This window comes from Papaver somniferum, chromosome 10 (assembly GCF_003573695.1).
Source record: "Papaver somniferum cultivar HN1 chromosome 10, ASM357369v1, whole genome shotgun sequence".
Lineage (NCBI taxonomy): Eukaryota > Viridiplantae > Streptophyta > Magnoliopsida > Ranunculales > Papaveraceae > Papaver > Papaver somniferum.
The window spans coordinates 151,618,017-151,635,634 of record NC_039367.1 but is presented as its reverse complement, the minus strand read 5'-3'; the positions used below and the strand labels follow the sequence as shown (position 1 = coordinate 151,635,634).

Sequence of the window (17,618 nt, the reverse complement as noted above, 5' to 3'; positions counted from 1 at the left end):
TTTATAGCATATTCATTTCACTTTTGTGTTCAAGATCCAAACTAAATTTGGGTACGAAGCCTATGCTAGGCAGTTTATACATTGACTTATAATTTTACGGTTCCAAGTCTACCATGCAAAACATTCAAAGACACACAAAAGAAAGCACAAGAATCAACTATGTTCACTTCATCAGATTTTCCTTCAAACTTATATAGACCCTAAGTCCTATAACTGTTGCCTAAAAAATCAATACCCTTAGTTATAACAAGTTTTCCACATTTAATTAAGATCTTCAATCTTTTACCATCTTCAAGAGAACAAGATACAATATTATTTCATTCGCTCGGAACATGAAAAACTTCATTCAGTGTGAGAATGTTACAGATATGAACTTATGCTCAACCTTTCCCTTTTATGCAACCTCTGTCGCAGATGAGTTACTCATATAGAGTTTCTCGACATCCCTTATCCTCTGATAAGAGGTGAACAGGTCTCTGTTTCAACAAACATACTTAGTGGCTCCAGAGTCCACCCATCAGTCTCTCACATTGATTATTAAAATAACTTCCGACATCATGGTTCATTTTGTTTCAACTAAATTAGCATTAACTTTCTACTTATTAAGGTTTTATGTTGTCTACACTTTACTGCCGTATGGCCAGAAATTTTACAAACATAACAATCACCCTTAATTAAAGTAATGCCGGATTCAGTTTTACGAAACATACCTTTCTTATGAAGCCTACGGTTAGAGTTGTATTTGATATTCCCGCCTTTGTCAGCTTTGGAAGACTTGTGTTCATTCACATGCGCCTGGTAGCCATGTTCCTTTTCAATTTCATGTCACAATCTTCGTTTATACTCTGACCACGGACACGGTAATTTCTCAATCACCTAATACACCACATCTCACAAACCTTAGTTCCGAAACGGAAGATAAAATATGAGTTTTGAAGATAATATCTAGATTTACAAACTTCGTTTGAACCATCATATCAAAAAACTCATGATTACCCCATAAAAAATACTTTAGTTAACAACAAAAGTTTGTCCGTCAGAATTTTTCAGGAACATTTGTCTGTTTTGTAAAATATCAAAAAATACTTTTACAACTCCACAAATTCTGAAATTTTACGTGGGTAACTACCAGGATGTCTACTACGTTGTGTCAAAAGGGTTCATCGAAATTCCTTCGAGGTTAAGAGATAATATCGAAACTCTACAGCTGACCAAAAAATTCGTTTTTGTTTTTCACTCCACAATTAACATCCATGATTCACAAACCAACCAACCATTTTTTCTATTATTACACATAGTTATGTCTTAAGATTGGTGGGTGCAATAATTAAAATAAAGAAAAAATCAAATAAGCAAAAGTTATTGATACTTATCTCCTTTATAATGGAAATGATAGATTGACGAAACGAACGAGCTTCTCATATCTCCACAACAGCAACAAGGCAAAACTTTGGAAAAACAGAGTGAGTCACGTGTTCAACACGTTGCCCTTAAGACATTAGCGCCCGGTCACACTCAAGAGTGATGCTTTAACCCTCACAGGACATTAGCGCCCGGTCACACTCAAGAGTGATGCTTTAACCCTCACAGGACGGATATCTCCAAGATAAAACACCCTACTACACCTACTACTAGCATATGTAGTAGATGCTCAACTTGAGCTTGACAACTCCGAAAAAAAAACAAAAACCGAACTCTTAAGAAACGCTATAAAATATTTTCCCTTAGGGGTCCCTCTAAAATATAGAGCAACCCCTTTCCCATTGTTTTTACAAAAGTAGTGAATTTCTTTTTATAATTGACAAATACAACTTAAGAAGAAAAACTCCCCGATGTGGGACTAAAAGGTTTATATAATTTCTTAAAACTAATAAAAATTGGAAACTCCACGATGTGAGACTAAAAAAGTTCATTCACAAAATAAAATAATAAATCCGTTAATCAATCGACACAAGCAGTGATTCTTCAATGGGGCAGTGAAAAATATTAATGGTAAAATTAAGCAACAAAATTTGGGACTATCTTCCTCCAACTGCTTTTCTGTGGAAGCCATACTGTAATCAAAAATAAAGAACTAATCTTCTCATGGCCCAATGTCTTCGTCTGGATTGGTTGGACCAACATGAAAAATAATTATGGAGACCAGATAGTTTACAGCCTTGATGGAGACCAGATAGTTTAAAGAAAGGTCTCCAGAATCTATGGATGTACGCCACTTAGGTGTTCCGGCCTCTTCACATAGAATCCGTAAACTGTCTAGTTGTTTATTTTACAAACATTTTTCAACGGATGCAGATTGAGAAAGTAACAGTTGATTGTATTTCTTGTTTGGTGAGTGTGCAGGAGAAACGTGAACTGGTGGGAGGTAAGGAATTCATTACGGTGGCTGATCCACTGCTGGAAGGCCGTTATCCAGAGCAAGGCTTGTACCAAGCTCTTTCTCTCACAGCTGAGTGTTTGCATCGTAAAGATGTGAAAAGGCACGTTATCCAGATCAGTTTGGCTTCAAACATATTATTTTTAATCCTTTGTGAATTATAATCCTTTGTGTATAAACTTGAAGATGCAAACACTTGAAGAGAATTATAATCCTTTGAAGATGTGAAAAGGCACGTTTATCCAGATCAGTTTGGCTTCAAACATATTATTTTTAATCCTTTGTGAATTAATATCCTTTGTGAATTATAATCCTTTGTGTATAAACTTGAAGAGAATGAATTCGTGAAAAAAGAATTAAATGTCTAAGCATTTCCTTAACATCAACAGTGATATAAATCAATTGGATTTTGTGAGGTTCAGACATGTATTCCAAGTGGATTTTGGGTGTCTAAGCGTCATAGCTCTCTTTTGAGCTTCTATTGTATCAAGTGGATTTTTGGTGCCATGGGAGAATTGGATTTTTAATATTGATCAGATATCAATTCATTTGAGTAACTCGCTGGTGTTTGAATAAAATTAAACGTGGTTTTGTCTGAATTGGTTGTACTAAGTAATCTTTTAAAAGCCTAATAAGCCTTGTGTGCTGCAGTTAACGGGCAGGAATTGTTGGTCAGGCTTATTTACTTTGTAGGTGGGAAAAATTATACTGCTATTCAACGTGAATTTTCGCAGGTTTATTTATCAGCCCATCACACAGGAATCTATTTATCCGTTTTGAACTTTTCTTAACACTAATTCAGACCTCTATCAAAATATCAAACTCAAGTAGCAAAACATTTGGTGGCTCGGAAGCATCTTATAGCATGAGGGGACGAACCTCAAAGCGGCTTACAAATATAACATGCATCTTGCGAAAACAAGTGCAGTGCCTTCTTAGACCAAAATATTAAAAATAAATAACAAAATATGTAAAGTTAAGAGCATAACTTCCAAACTTGCCCGCTAGTGATGATGAACTTGGAAACTTCCTCTGTCATTACCGTCATCAAAGTTAAGTGCATAACTTTGTGCGTCATACGTTGTATACATCCGTTTACTGTTTGTCCATATTCCGTTGTTGCAGAAACTTCCAATGTTCCGAATGAATGTTTTTTCCACTTTTTGGCTCGGATACTTTTAGTTTCTCAACTCTCTTCACAAACCAATTACTCTGATGATGAGACCTGTTCCTCACCAATTCCATATCTGATTTAGCAGCAATACCCATTAACTTCCTTGCTTATTATTCCTTCTCTTGTGTGTTTCTCAATAATAACAGAACAGCCTCTCTTCAACCGAACGGTATATTGGTTTGTCAGAGTTGAAACAAAACTTAGGGCTTTTATTTATAGGCCGAAGGCTTGATAAAATAAGGAAACTTCTTGCTGATAGGAAGGAGTTTCTATGTCTAGTGGGTGCAGATCTCATGTCCCCTTCCTCCATGTGCCCTCGTGTCCCACTAGTTAGATTTTTCATAATTCAATTATCCTATTTACGGTTAAGGATAATTATGAAAACAAAAAAGTACCTCCTCTAGACTTAAATTTGGCAATAATGGAATTTAGTACCGAAATTCCATCCATAATTGCCATAACCAAAAAAAAAAGCCAAGATGCAAGGGTTATCGGATTCTTGGATTTGGACAGGCAAAAGAACATAAAATTTGGTACGCAAGAGAAAAGGCATGGCCTAAACTAAAACATGATCTTTAATGCAAAAAAACCAATCAGCTATGAATGTAGAGGCCCCGGCCGGCACCATGCACGCGCATCTCGAACTATGATTTAATTCATAAATCAATTGTTTAGCTGATAGCCCGTGTAGGACTATTCTTCGCACGCACACAAACTACCTGAAGAAGAAATTTATTTTCCAAACTTTTGGGGGTTGGCTGATAGCTCATGTCGAGCTATTAGGATGGGCATACAATTCATAGCTGATTGGCGATTTGTAATCCAATTTTAACTCACCCATATATCAAGATGTCTAAAGGTACAAGCAATATTAAACCTGACTATATTCTTCAATCACTGCGAGATCTTCCTGTGGATTGAATTCAACAATTATACTGGGACTGGCATACCCAAAATTGGCGGAAGAAAATGCGTAGGGAGTGTAGTTTTCGCAAATTAAATCCAAAGTGAACCCTAATAAAACCATTAATTAACACTTGTGGCTCGTAACTATCATCGATGCATGCAAACTTACATGGTAAGAGTTTTAGCATGTCCGTAGGGAAAGGCATTCCAAAGTTGAATTTAGTTCTGACTTTATCATTATAACAGTAATCAAACAGTAAGGGAAACCTAGCCTGCGGAAAATTTCTTTGGAACAAAGTTGAATAAGTTTTCGCATGGAAAATATAATATCGGATTCGAGCAAAAAAAACACCAATGGCGAATACCATGGTCTCTCCAGAGATTACGGGATAATCCAAACTCGTCGATGGACTGAGCTTCTCCCTTAGACCCCTCCAACCAACTCTTCGCCATTGGCAAGTATCGATTCTAGCACCAATTGCTTATAAACCTATTGCTCTTTATTTCCCTTACCAATGTGGGATTAATTATTTTACTGTATCATAAATATGGTGACTAACTTCATAAAGTGTTCGGGCTAGATCTTTGTGCGGGCCATGTACATGGGACTCTCTTTATTTTACAGGCCCAGTTATCATAATTAGAACCAAAATAACCCGCCTCGCCTAGGGCATTTGATTTATATTCTACGACGATAAACATTGGACTACATATACTCGGCATTATATGAAGATAAGAGGAGACAACAAAGATTGATCGTAACTGCTCCAAAATGACTTCACTTGTACTTAGCGCTTCTATGCATGGACCTTGTACAGAAAATTTAAGCTGACGATCTCAAATTTAAGTTTCCGTCATCTGACGCACCAAGGCACGCACGAGTGTCATTGGGTCGCCAAATATTCCTTCCATCACAAATTGATTGGTTCTGTACTGCGTCGACAAGATCAAAGAAGCATAAGATCAACGTGAAAGAAATATGTAATTACAGTGTCTTCAATGATGAAAATGAGTTTGGCATAAATTGTACATAGCTTTCGCGTGAGACTTACTTATGGGTTCCAGTCAGCCATTAATTAATCGACACAAGCAGTGATTCTTCAATGGGGCAGTAATACTATTATCACTCGGACAGCCTTATGTTGATCACTTCAGTTACAACGTTTAACTTTAGAACCAAAAACGGATTCAGAACAACGATGCTCGAAATAGAGTTTGGTAGCTGTCAGTCTGGTCAGTGGTCACTTTGGTGTTAGATCGAGTTATTTTTCTCGTTTTATACACTAGACCTGAATTCATTAATACACTAGACCTGATTCACTCTGTTGTTATTGTGAAGCATCACCCGTTTAAATCTGCAAAGATATTTGGTATCATGCATGGGTTCTTGCGACGGCTTGGTCTGTTTACTGCATTGTGAGGGTGTTACAGAATTCTATAGTCTTTGGAATCCAACCACAATGAGTATAAAAGGATACCTGAGTCACCCTACGCAAGAAAAATCCACTGGCCAGTATATTTTTGTTATGATTACAAGAATGACGATTACAAGTTAGTTTCTGGTAAAACCTGTCGGGATACTCCTAGTTTTTCAGTGTACATCTACTGATCGAATTCATGGAAAACCCTTCTGACTAAACCTTATTATCTTGGTAGTTCAGATTTGGTGCTTTCCAAGGGAGCTGTTCATTGGATAGCTAAAACTCCCAAAGTTATTGTTTCTTTTAATATTAGTGATGAGAGCTTCAAAGAAATACAACTTCGAGGAGAAATAATGGAGAAAACAATGCACCTCCATCCGCATATAATCTTGAAAGAGATGGGATGGTGCCTTTGTGTAATTCTTGAACTGTTTGATAAAGCATGGATGATGCGAGAATATGAAGTTTGGGTATCTTGGACTAAACATCAAAACAAGAGTCGGAATAAATTTAAGCATAAGCACCTGAAGTGGTCTTCTGGGAATGGTGAGTCTCTAATATACAGTGACGGCGCCGAAGTGGGGATACATCGAAGAGAGGAAAAACAAAAACCAATTGGTAAGATTGGTGTTGCTCGATTACTGGTTAGTAAGGCACCCTGACCCTGAGCCATGTTGAGGTAGCATTGGAGTCGAGTGCACCCCAGACAGATGCTACCCGTAACTCATGTTCATCTCATATGAAGAGTGCACCACGGACCGTATACTTACGGTAGCGTGGATGAGGATGGCCCAGATCAGACCTAGGGGTAATTTTTTTCCAAGAGAAATCAAGCTTTCCAAGGTCTTACCAACTGGCAATAGTATGTTTGCAAATCTTTTCTTATAAACCAAATTATCCATCTTTAAACTACCGGTGTGGGATTATTAATTTGTAATTTGTGCCCAAAAAAGGAAGGTCAATTATCGGGCAGGTAAATTTGGTAAGACTTGCAACACGGGCCATAATAAATCCGTGGCCCATAAAAAAGACCCCAACCAAAAAGTCCAGGCCTTATAAAGACCCACCTTTTTCCTAGTGGCCAAACACCAGGCACCTCGAAGAACGGAAAAGGGTGAGTGAGGTCTGTGAGTCCTGTTGCACACATGGGAAATATTATTTGGTTCACTGCCAAATAATTGTTGAAACTCACAATGGTAACTATCGGCAAGCAAACTGTTTCCTCTACTTGCATGTATGGTACCTGGGAATTTTGGTTATTAGAACAATATTTTTAGGTTCAAGGATATTAGAACATTGTCAATATTTTACATGTCTTTTAGACCCAGGATTTCAAATCCAAGGGCTAATTAACCAAAAAACTGCCACGAAGAATTCAAGTGCTAGACGACTAAAGATTGGTAGTAGAAATGTATATAGTTACATCGAAAGCCTAGTTTCACTCAAACAACGATGTTTATTTGGGGAGAAAGTAAGTGATAGGAACACGAAGAAGAGGTGATTTTTTTTTTTGTTTTGTCACCAAATATTAGTTGGGACTCGTTTTTTGTATGTGTTGACAAATTTGTGTACAAACTGTAATGAACCAATCAATGAAGAAGAAAAAAGAGAGGAAGGATGCAAATTCATTTAGACATACCAAAGTCGAGGCAAGGATTATATCCTCTAGCCTTGAGACAGATTCACCCCGCACTGGTGCTTACGGATTACTGATGTCTGTCTCCCAGGATATAACGATTTTCTTCTTGATGTAGTAGCACTCTAAACTTCAAGAAACGGCAAACCAAAACCTACAGTGATGAACTCTCTTTGACACAAACTTTTAGGATGCAAGTAGAATAATGATTAGGTACAACCTTAAACACCTGAAGTAGTCCTCTGAGATTGGTGAGTGTCTTCTAATAATACAAGTGCCTATTTATAGGCTTGTTCGAACCGGTCAACACATATCCTAGAATACTGTAGAGAAACATTAAGCTTAGATATACAATTTCTGACTCTTACATTTTACAGATTTTTCCAAGCTACTTTGACTGGTATTCTTTACAATCTCCAAAGAATTCCTTTTCCATCTTCTATAACCATTTTCACAATAGTTCATATTGCTAAAAAAATTTACTGACTTCATTCACGCTAACTAGTAAACTCTAAACTCATCTACGGACTATGCACTTTACTGTTTTACAGTCTCGTAAACTTTGTTTTAGAGTCTTGTAAACTGTGAAAGTGCATTAACTTTGATAGTTTAATATGTTACGAGCTAGGTATATGCTTGTTTTTTTATCGCGCTTTCTGCTGTAACGAGAAGAGAGAGTGTGGACCTTGTCAGTGCCAAACTCTGATGTGGAACTTGTCACCGGGAAACTCCGATTTTTAACCAACCCTTTTGTTTGTGGGGATGAAATATTAGTTCCCGTTGGGTATTTATTTACATGATCGGTGAGAAAAGGCTCCAAATCCTCTATCCCATATTTTTCTATGTGCCTCTGTTGCCGCCACTCTTAGTACGACACCTGTCTCTTAATTTTAATTGTCCGACTACGATTTGACGCTTCTGTGTTCTTTTTTGTTTGTTTATCATCTGATAACCTCAACTTTAACTTACATCACATAAACCAACCTTAAGACTTCTCTTTCAAAATACAAAAAATCAAAACATTTGTAATTGATGATCTCGGAAGAATTTTAAAGTCCAAACATACATAATCAAAATTTAGAGGGAGGAAAATCCCAAGAGGGGATTATGGATTCATCTCCGATACCAAAACAAAATAAACTATATCAAATAATAAAATCAGTTACTTTCATTCTTTGGAAAGATCCAATTCATCCCGATAGTTTTATCTCATTGGGATTCTTTGATTTAGTTGAATCTTTTTAGTTTTCTTATTTGATATTTTAACTTCTAAATATCCATGATCAGGCAGCTTGATGGAATTTCTGTGTATATCCTTCTTGATCTTTCGATCAACAGATTCTCGTTTTCAAAAAAATAAAATAAAAATGAAGTACAATACTGTTTTTAACCAATTTGGCATTTACTCGGCAACCATTTTTTAATTAGATTTCAATCTTTAATTTGTTTTTTCTATGCTTCACAGTGTTAAAGATGATGAACTAACGTTAAAATAAAAGATACGTGTTATATCAGGAGTGGTCGAGACAGGGGCACAGAGAGATATATGGGACAGAGGATCTGCACACGTGAGAAAATCGCAACAGTTAAACCCTAATCATCATCATATTCTTCTTCCTCTTCAACCAGTTTGGGCGACTCAGCAGTAAAACTGTCGGTATTTGTAAATGAATTTGATTCTGGGTAATATTGATAGAAATAGTTTGTGGAGATGTATGAGCATAGAGATTAGAGTTGTTCATACAGAGCTCCTAGAGCTCCTAGTGAATAGAGAAAGATAGATAGAAAATAGTAGTGGTGGAGCAAGAGTGGTTCACTGTAACCTTAGATTCTTATTAATATTTCTTGCTCACACGTTTACAATGGATATCCATATATGCCTTTATATAGGCTAGAACTACTTGGTCTCCAAGTATACTACTTGGCTTCCAAGAATACATGCGTATACTACAAGTATACTTGACTTGCAAGTATACATAACTTGGTAGACTATCTGAACTAGTTCACACTAGTATGACTAACCTAGTTTTAGTTTTCTCTTGTTCACATTGACTTTGGCAAACTCTAGTTTGCTGACTTTTACTTAATTACACAATTACAAATTATGGTATTCCAACAAAAAATCACTTCCGGTTTGATTGGCAGTATCCATTCATCATCGAATCTTTGATTTGATTAACCAGAATCTTTGATTAATGTATTTTGCAACTCAGATCGGTTAAGTAGGGCCTGAGGATGAAAGACAATCTAAGATTAGCAAAATCTAGGTACATTGTTAATAGGGCCTGGCCCTAATATTAGTTTAGCCCTAATGCGGATTTAGCTACGGCCCGTCGAGCAGCGGTATTACCAAGTTTAGCACGTCCGATAACCCTGTTTAGTTTCCTTTTTTAAGACACGATTAGCAAAGTAATAGTCCCACATCCCAAATTATAGGTTCGTTAATCTAGTTTATAAGGAAATATTATCGGACATATTATCGCCAATTGGTAAGACTTGGAAACAACTTAGCCCTAGGTCTGAGTCATTCTTTGAGCATCCATGTCGTCCATGGGGCGTACCCCCACTGGCATCCACGCTTGGATGAGCATCCATGTTGTTCCCTGGGGCTTACCCCCAATGGCCTCCACACTTGGATGCTACCTCAACTCAAGATGGCTCAGGGTGCCTCACTCAATCTTACCAATTGTTTTTTTGTTTTTCCTCCTAGAAGTTTCCTGACAATGGAGTTATATGAGTCTACTGTTACAGCTGCAATGAGTGGATAGTTTGTTCTTTTTTTATGCATGCAATAGCGATTCCACAAGGTTTCAACAGCAATTTACTTTTTGAAAAGTAGTTTACGTTAAAATGGAATTTGATTCTCTTTTCTTTGTCTGGGGAGTTTGAATTCATGCAGTTTCCAAGGGGCTAAGCATTACTCAAAAGACCATCAGAAAAATCAAATCCCATTTGTTATTTATATTGGCAGTCTACATGTACTACCAAAACTTGCATTACATCTGGGGCCTTGTAGTGAACTGCCATAAGGTGGAGGGTTTCTTTTTTGAATTGTTTCCGCTCAGGTTTGCAGCTTCGTGAGGCTGCATGTTGTCTTTCCTTTCCTGGTAGGGACTAGGGAGCTCTCTCTTTGTTCTCACAAGGCAGAATATGGCAAAAAAAATTCAGGGTAAGCAGAAACTAGTTTCATATTGTTGCTCTTGTTGACATAACTTGAATTCTCTCTTGTTAATCTCTGTGTAGATTATCTTGACTTTTGAGATTTGGCGGAAGCTCCAGTAGTAATCCAGGAGAAGATCATACCATATTTGAATTTCGAGAATTTGCAGCTGCCACAAAGAATTTTGCACCAGATTTACTTTTAGGTGAAGGAGAATTTGGGCACACATACGAAGGTTGCTTAAAGTGCAGTGTGTTGGTTAAATTTCAACGTTAAGCCTAAGATAATCTCTAACAAGTTGGTTAGGATAAGAAAAGGCAACTGATGTAATCCTTAGGGAATTAGAAGTCATCTAGTTCTAAGAAAAGGAAAGACATGTAATAAGGTAATAGGACTATGAAAAGGAATTCATAGTTCTATATATATGAACACCAATGTTGTGGTTGATCATAGGAGCAAGATTAGAGCTTGTGTTTAGTTTTGAGAGATTTCTAAACATCAATAAAGAGAGTTGTCTTTATATAAGATAAGTTTCATCTTGTTGCCATTAATTGGTATCAGAGCTTGTTTCTGAGCCATGGAAAACGAAACCACCATTGTGGGTGTAAAACAGTTCACGCCACCATCAATACAAGTTCCAATCCTCAACGCCACAAACTACACAGTATGGGCCATGAGAATGAAGGTACTGATGAAAATCTACAAAGTTTGGGAAACAATTGATCCTGGTACATTGGACCCAGACAAAAACAATGTTGCCATTGGATTACTCTTTCAAGCAATACAGAATTTCTTGTTCTACAAGTTGGTGAACAGGAAACTTCAAAGAAAATTTGGGATGCAATAAAGGCACGTAATCTCGGAGCTGATCGAGTTAAAGAAGCCCGTCTGCAAACCTTAATGTCTGAATTTGAAGGAGTGAAGATGAAAGACACTGATACTATTGATAGCTTACAGGAAATCTATCAGAGATAGCCTCAAAAGTTACGTCACTTGGACAATCCATTGATGAAGATAAACTGGTAAAGAAGTTTCTCAATAGTTTACCAAGATCCAAGTATATTCATATCATAGTCTCTCTGGAACAAGTCTTAGATTTAAAGAAGACTAGCTATGAAGATATAATTGGAAATTGAAAGCATATGAAGAGAGAATGATGAAGAAAACAATGGAGAAAAGTAAACTCTTGAAAACACAAAAATACCAACAAAACTCTGGACAAGAGGAAAGAAGGTCGGGAAGAGGTGGTAGAGAAAACAAAGGACCGAGGGGAGAAGGGGAGAAAGGTTTTAACTCACAAGATAGAATAACAAGTCAGAATGATCAAAACCAAGGGAAAGAAAAGAAGGATAGAGAAAACATTTGTTAAGATGTGATAAACCAGGACACTTCTCCTCTATATGCCTGAAAGAATACAAAAGATGAAGAAGCGGAAGAAGCAAACAAGAATGAAACAAGAGAAGCAGATACAACTCTTTTCATGCATGAAGTTGTATTCTTAAACGAAGGGAAACTAATACCAAAGAACTACGAATCAAAGGATGGAGAAGAAGGAATCTGGTATTTAGATGGAGCCAGCAATCACATGACTGGTAAGAGACACTACTTTTCTGAACTCAATGAGAAAATCAAAGACAAGTGAAGTTTGGGGATGGATCTTCTTAGAAATTGAAGGGAAAGGATTTCAGAGCAAGACCGGAGAACAGAAGTTGAACAAAATCACTTCACAAACTTAAAAGCAACATTCTAAGTTTAGGACAAGCTACAAAAGTTGAATGTGATGTTAGAATGCGACAAGATTATCTAACAGTTCATGACCCAAGTGGAAGACTTTTAGTTAGAGTCTCACGCTCACAGAATAGACTCTACAAGATAAGTCTCATGATTGGAAGGCCATTGTGTATGAATATGAGACTGGAAGATCAGACATGGAAGTGGCACGCAAGGTTAGGACACATAAGTTTCAGAACCTTAAAAACTATGTCTCAGAACAAGATGGTTCGAGGGCTACCACAGATAAATGATGAACCAAGGAATTTTCAGGAAGTAAAGGTCTCGACTAAATGGACACAAGCATGTAGAGAAGAAATTATTTCAATCAACAGAAACAAGACTTGGTTTCTAGTTGATAAGCCAGGTGGGGTAAAAGTGATTGGTCTTAAGTGGATCTTCAAAATAAGACGGAATGCTGATGGTACTATCAATTAATACAAAGAAAGGCTTGTAGATAAAGGATATGTACAAGAATTAGGCATAGATTTTGATGAAGTTTTTGCACCAGTTGCTAGAATTGAAACAATACGCTTATTAATTGCAGAGGCAGCATCAAACTCATGGGAAATTCACCACTTAGACGTTAAGACAGCATTCTTACATGGTGAATTGCGAGAAGATGTGTATGTTGAACAACCAGAAGGTTTTTAAGTAAAAGGACAAGAGCATAAGGTTTATAAGTTATCAAAATCTCTATATGGTCTAAACAAGCTCCTCGAGATTGGAATACAAAGTTAGATCAAATCTTAAGAGAAATCAGATTTGTTAAGTGCTCTAAAGAAACATCAGTATACAGAAGAGAAGAAAAGGGAACGCTTCTTGTGATTGCAGTCTATGTAGATGATCTATTTTTGACTGGCAACTCCCTTAAGGTGATCAATGAGTTCAAGAGAGAAATGTCATCAAAGTTTGAGATGTCAGACCTCGGAAAACTCACTTATTACCTTGGCATAGAAGTCCATCAAGGAGTAGATGGGATTCAGATTAAACAAGAAGCTTATGCAAGGAGAATTCTGAAAGAAGCAGGACTTGAAACTTGTAATCCAACTAAGATACCATTGGAGTTTGGACTTAAAGTTTCAAAGGCACAAGAATAAGCAGAGATTGATTCAACGAGTTATAAAAGAAATGTTGGATGCCTAAGATACTTATTACACACAAGACCAGATCTGGATTTCTCTGTGGGAGTAGCAAGCCGTTATATGAAGAGTCCACGCAAGTCTCATGGTGATGTAATAAAGCAGATATTGAGGTATCTAAGAGGAACAATCAGCTGTGGATTGAAATATGGTCGAGGAGGATCAAAAGGAATTGTTGGGTATAGTGACAGCAGTCATAATATTGACCAAGATGATGGAAAAGGTACAAATGGTCATATATTTTATCTAAGTGAAGCACCTATTACATGGTGTTCACAGAAGCAAGACATTGTAGCCCTCTCATCCTGTGGAGCTGAGTTTATGGCTGCAACAGAAGCAGCTAAACAATCAATATGGATTCAGGAACTGTTGGGTGAAATCAAAGGAAGAGAACCTGGAAAAGTTCTCATCAAGATTGATAATAAGTCTGTAATTGCACTCACTAAAAATCCAATGTTTCATGGGAAGACGAAACACAGTCACAAAAGGTATCATTTCATACGAGAATGTATCGAGAAGGAGATCATCAACGTTGAACACATACCAGGAACTGAGCAGAAAGCAGATATATTGACAAAGGCATTAGCTCGGATCAAGTTTGAAGAAATGAGACAACTGATTGGAGTACAAGATATGTCACGGGTAAGGTTGAAGCTTAACGGGGAGAATGTTGGTTAAACTTCAACATTAAGCCTACGATAATCTCTAACAAGTTGGTTAGGATAAGAAAAGGCAATTGATGTAATCCTAAGGCAATTAGAAGTCATCTAGTTCTAAGAAAAGGAAAGACATGTAATAAGGTAATAGGACTAGGAAAAGGAATTCATAGTTCTATATATATATGAATACCAAAGTTGTGGTTGATCATAGGAGCAAGATTAGAGCTTGTGTTTAGTTTTGAGAGATTTTCTAAACATCAATAAAGAGAGTTGTCTTTATATAAGCTAAGTTTCATCTTGCAGTTGCCATTACAGTGGACAGGTTAGTTAGTATCCTTTTGCCGGAACAAAAGTTTTAAGAACTTTCTGATAATCTGGAATTATCATCACATTAGCTATTATTATAGTCTTGCATTGACTCATCATCTATTCTCGAAGTACTTGGGGTAGTGAGTAATGTACAAATGTTAACCTCGCAGGTAGTTTAATTTAGTAATGTAGGATATATTTTAATTTAATAATAAACTATAAGTTGAACCCGTTCATCAGCAGCAGCACCATAAAAACCTAGGTTGAATGGCATCCATTTTTTCTCGGCTTAATTTCTTAGGAAAAGTTGAGCTGATCTTATATGAAAATTGTTGGGTGCAATAATTAAAATAAAGAAAAAATCAAATAAGCAAAAGTTATTGATACTTATCTCCTTTATAATGGAAATGATCGATTGACGAAACGAACGAGCTTCTCATATTCCACAACAGCAACAAGGCAAAACTTTGGAAAAACAGAGTGAGTCACGTGTTCAACACGTTGCCCTTAAGACATTAGCGCCGGGCTATACTCAAGAGTGATGATATAGCCCTCACAGTACGGATATCTCCAGGATAAAACACCCTACTACACCTACTACTAGCATATGTAGTAGATGCTCAACTTGAGCTTGGCAACTCCGAAAAAAAAAAACCGTTAAGGAAAATCGCGAACTCTTAAGAAACGCTATAATATATTTTCCCTTAGGGGTCCCTCTAAAATATAGAGAAACCCCTTTCCCGTAGATTTTACAAAAGTAGTGAATTCTTTATATAATTGACAAATACAACTTAAGAAGAAAAACTCCCCGATGTGGGACTAAAAGGTTTATATAGTTTCTTAAAACTACTAAAAATTGGAAACTCCACGATGTGGGACTAAAAAGTTTCATTCACAAAATAAAATAATAAATTATAATTTTTATTAAAACTTTAAAAAATTATTTTTTTATTAATCGTTTTCCAACAATCCCCCACATGAATGAAAACTCAATAAAACATGAAAACACAGATAAATCTTGGTAAATCAACACCCAAACCTCACGATCCAAACAGACTGATCGTGCAAGTGTTGAAATCATACTAGTCATTTCTACGTCCTCTCCCTCACACAAAAGTGTGTTGACCCCAGGGTCATACTATGGATTGCATAAATCATAATAGTATTAAGAGCTTTCATCTTTAGTTCTCACATGGTGAGACTATAGGTATCTTTCACCAAAGTGAAAAAGCATGAACTAGTGAACCCTTAGTGACCTTTAGGTCCTAAGATCCAGTAATACCAAAACCATCAAAACGAAAATCACATAAAAAGCGCAGGAAATACCATTTTAGGCAGAGGTGTCCATGAGGTCTTGAACCTTTGCTTAGTGAGATATTACCGGAATTACTTGCTAGAGACAGTGAACTATGTCTTGAACTGCTAGCATTTTATAATTCGTGATAACAACCACGGGTGATATCTCCAAGATTGCTGCCAAGCTCGTGCCGTTTTGTCCAATTTGGCCCTGGACATATCCTGTTTCTCAGAATGCTCTAGAGAATCAAAGCTCATATTCTCATAGGAAGCGGCCCGCTTCCTCATTCAGATAGGTGAGTTTCCATAAAGAGTGTTACTGATACACCCCACTTCAATCTTAATTGAAACTATAGAACTCATTAAGACTTCTTAAAAGTCATCCTTCACATGCAGTCACACTATCACGTCTACACCATAGGGAAGGGACAGAGAATAAAATTCTCTGATAGTGTTTACCTTTACCCACCACAAATTAGTTGTCTCATTCGAAACCTTGATCTTGGGATCTCCAGTCAGCAAGGTTGAGTATCCTTCATGGCAAGTTTAATTTTTGAGCTTAAGCCCCTTCCCCCTCGATGCATTTCTAACTATCTCTGGGATAAACCTTTCGTCAAAGATTGCGCGATATTCTCCTTGGACTTTATCCAATCAATGGAAATAACGCCGATTGAGATTAGTTATTTTCAGCTTTAGCTATTATATCTTGGCTAACACAATGTATAGATATAGCTGGCACAGGACTATGCCAGAGAGGAATGTCTTCTAAAAAATATCTTAGGCACTCACCCCCCTCTTGCTTTATCTAACTCAATACTCTCAGATTCCATAATGAATTGAGCAATATATGTTTGTTTGTAAATCTTCCAAAAACAAACCCTGATGCTAGAGTGAAACATATCCACTCGTAGACTTAGACTCCTCTGAGTCAACTATCCAGTTTACATCACAAAGTCCTCAAGGACAGCAAGATACCTTTGATAAATCAAATAAAAGGTAATAGAGTATTTTAGGTACCATAATACTCTACTCAGTGCATCTGAATGCTATTGCTCTGGACTATAATTATATCTACTTAACTTACTCACAATATAGGCAATGTCTGGACTCTTACAGTTCATTAAATTCATCAGACATCCTATAACTCTTGAGTATTCAAGTTAATATACTCCACATCCTTTTTCTTGAGTCTACAAGAATAATCGTACGGAGTACAAGCAGGCTTACAATCACACTGATTGTATCTCTTAAGCACAAATTCAACATAATGAGAATGACTAAGACTACATATGTTAGATTATTTTCTAATCCTCATCCCTAAGATTACATCAACAGGCCTAAGTCTTTCAAGTCAACGTTCTCATTCAGCGCATGTTTTTAGTGGAATTAATCACATCTATGTTTGTATCAAGTATAAGCATATCATCAACATACAAGCATACAATCACACAGGCATCCTTAACAAGTTACTTGTAAATATACTTGTCAGATTCATTAACTTAAATCCACTACACATTATCACATGATCAAATTTTTCATGTCACTGTTTACGTGCTTATTTTATAAACCATACAAAATTTTGTTCAACTTACAAAATTTGTCATCATAACCTTTCACTACAAAGTCCTCAGGTTGGTCTATGTAAATTTCTTTATCTCATTCACGATTTTAGAAAAGACGTCTTAACATCCATCTGATGTATCTCTAATTTGTTTATGACATCAATAACAATTAACATCTCAACGTAAGTAAAGCTCGTCACATGTGA

At 36.7% G+C, this 17,618-nt stretch overlaps 1 long non-coding RNA gene across 2 annotated transcripts; it reads right to left on the bottom strand.

Annotated features, from left to right (window-relative positions):
* Positions 1 to 5,207: 5,207 nt before the first annotated feature.
* Positions 5,208 to 9,357, bottom strand: LOC113317906. 2 transcript variants are annotated; one of them, XR_003344116.1, is made up of 3 exons: positions 9,001 to 9,357; positions 5,510 to 5,945; positions 5,208 to 5,390 (listed from the first exon to the last, which is right to left on the bottom strand). It is a non-coding gene; the product is annotated as an uncharacterized LOC113317906 (long non-coding RNA). The 2 variants fall into 2 exon arrangements; XR_003344117.1 differs by having other exon boundaries at positions 5,208 to 5,385.
* Positions 9,358 to 17,618: the final 8,261 nt, after the last annotated feature.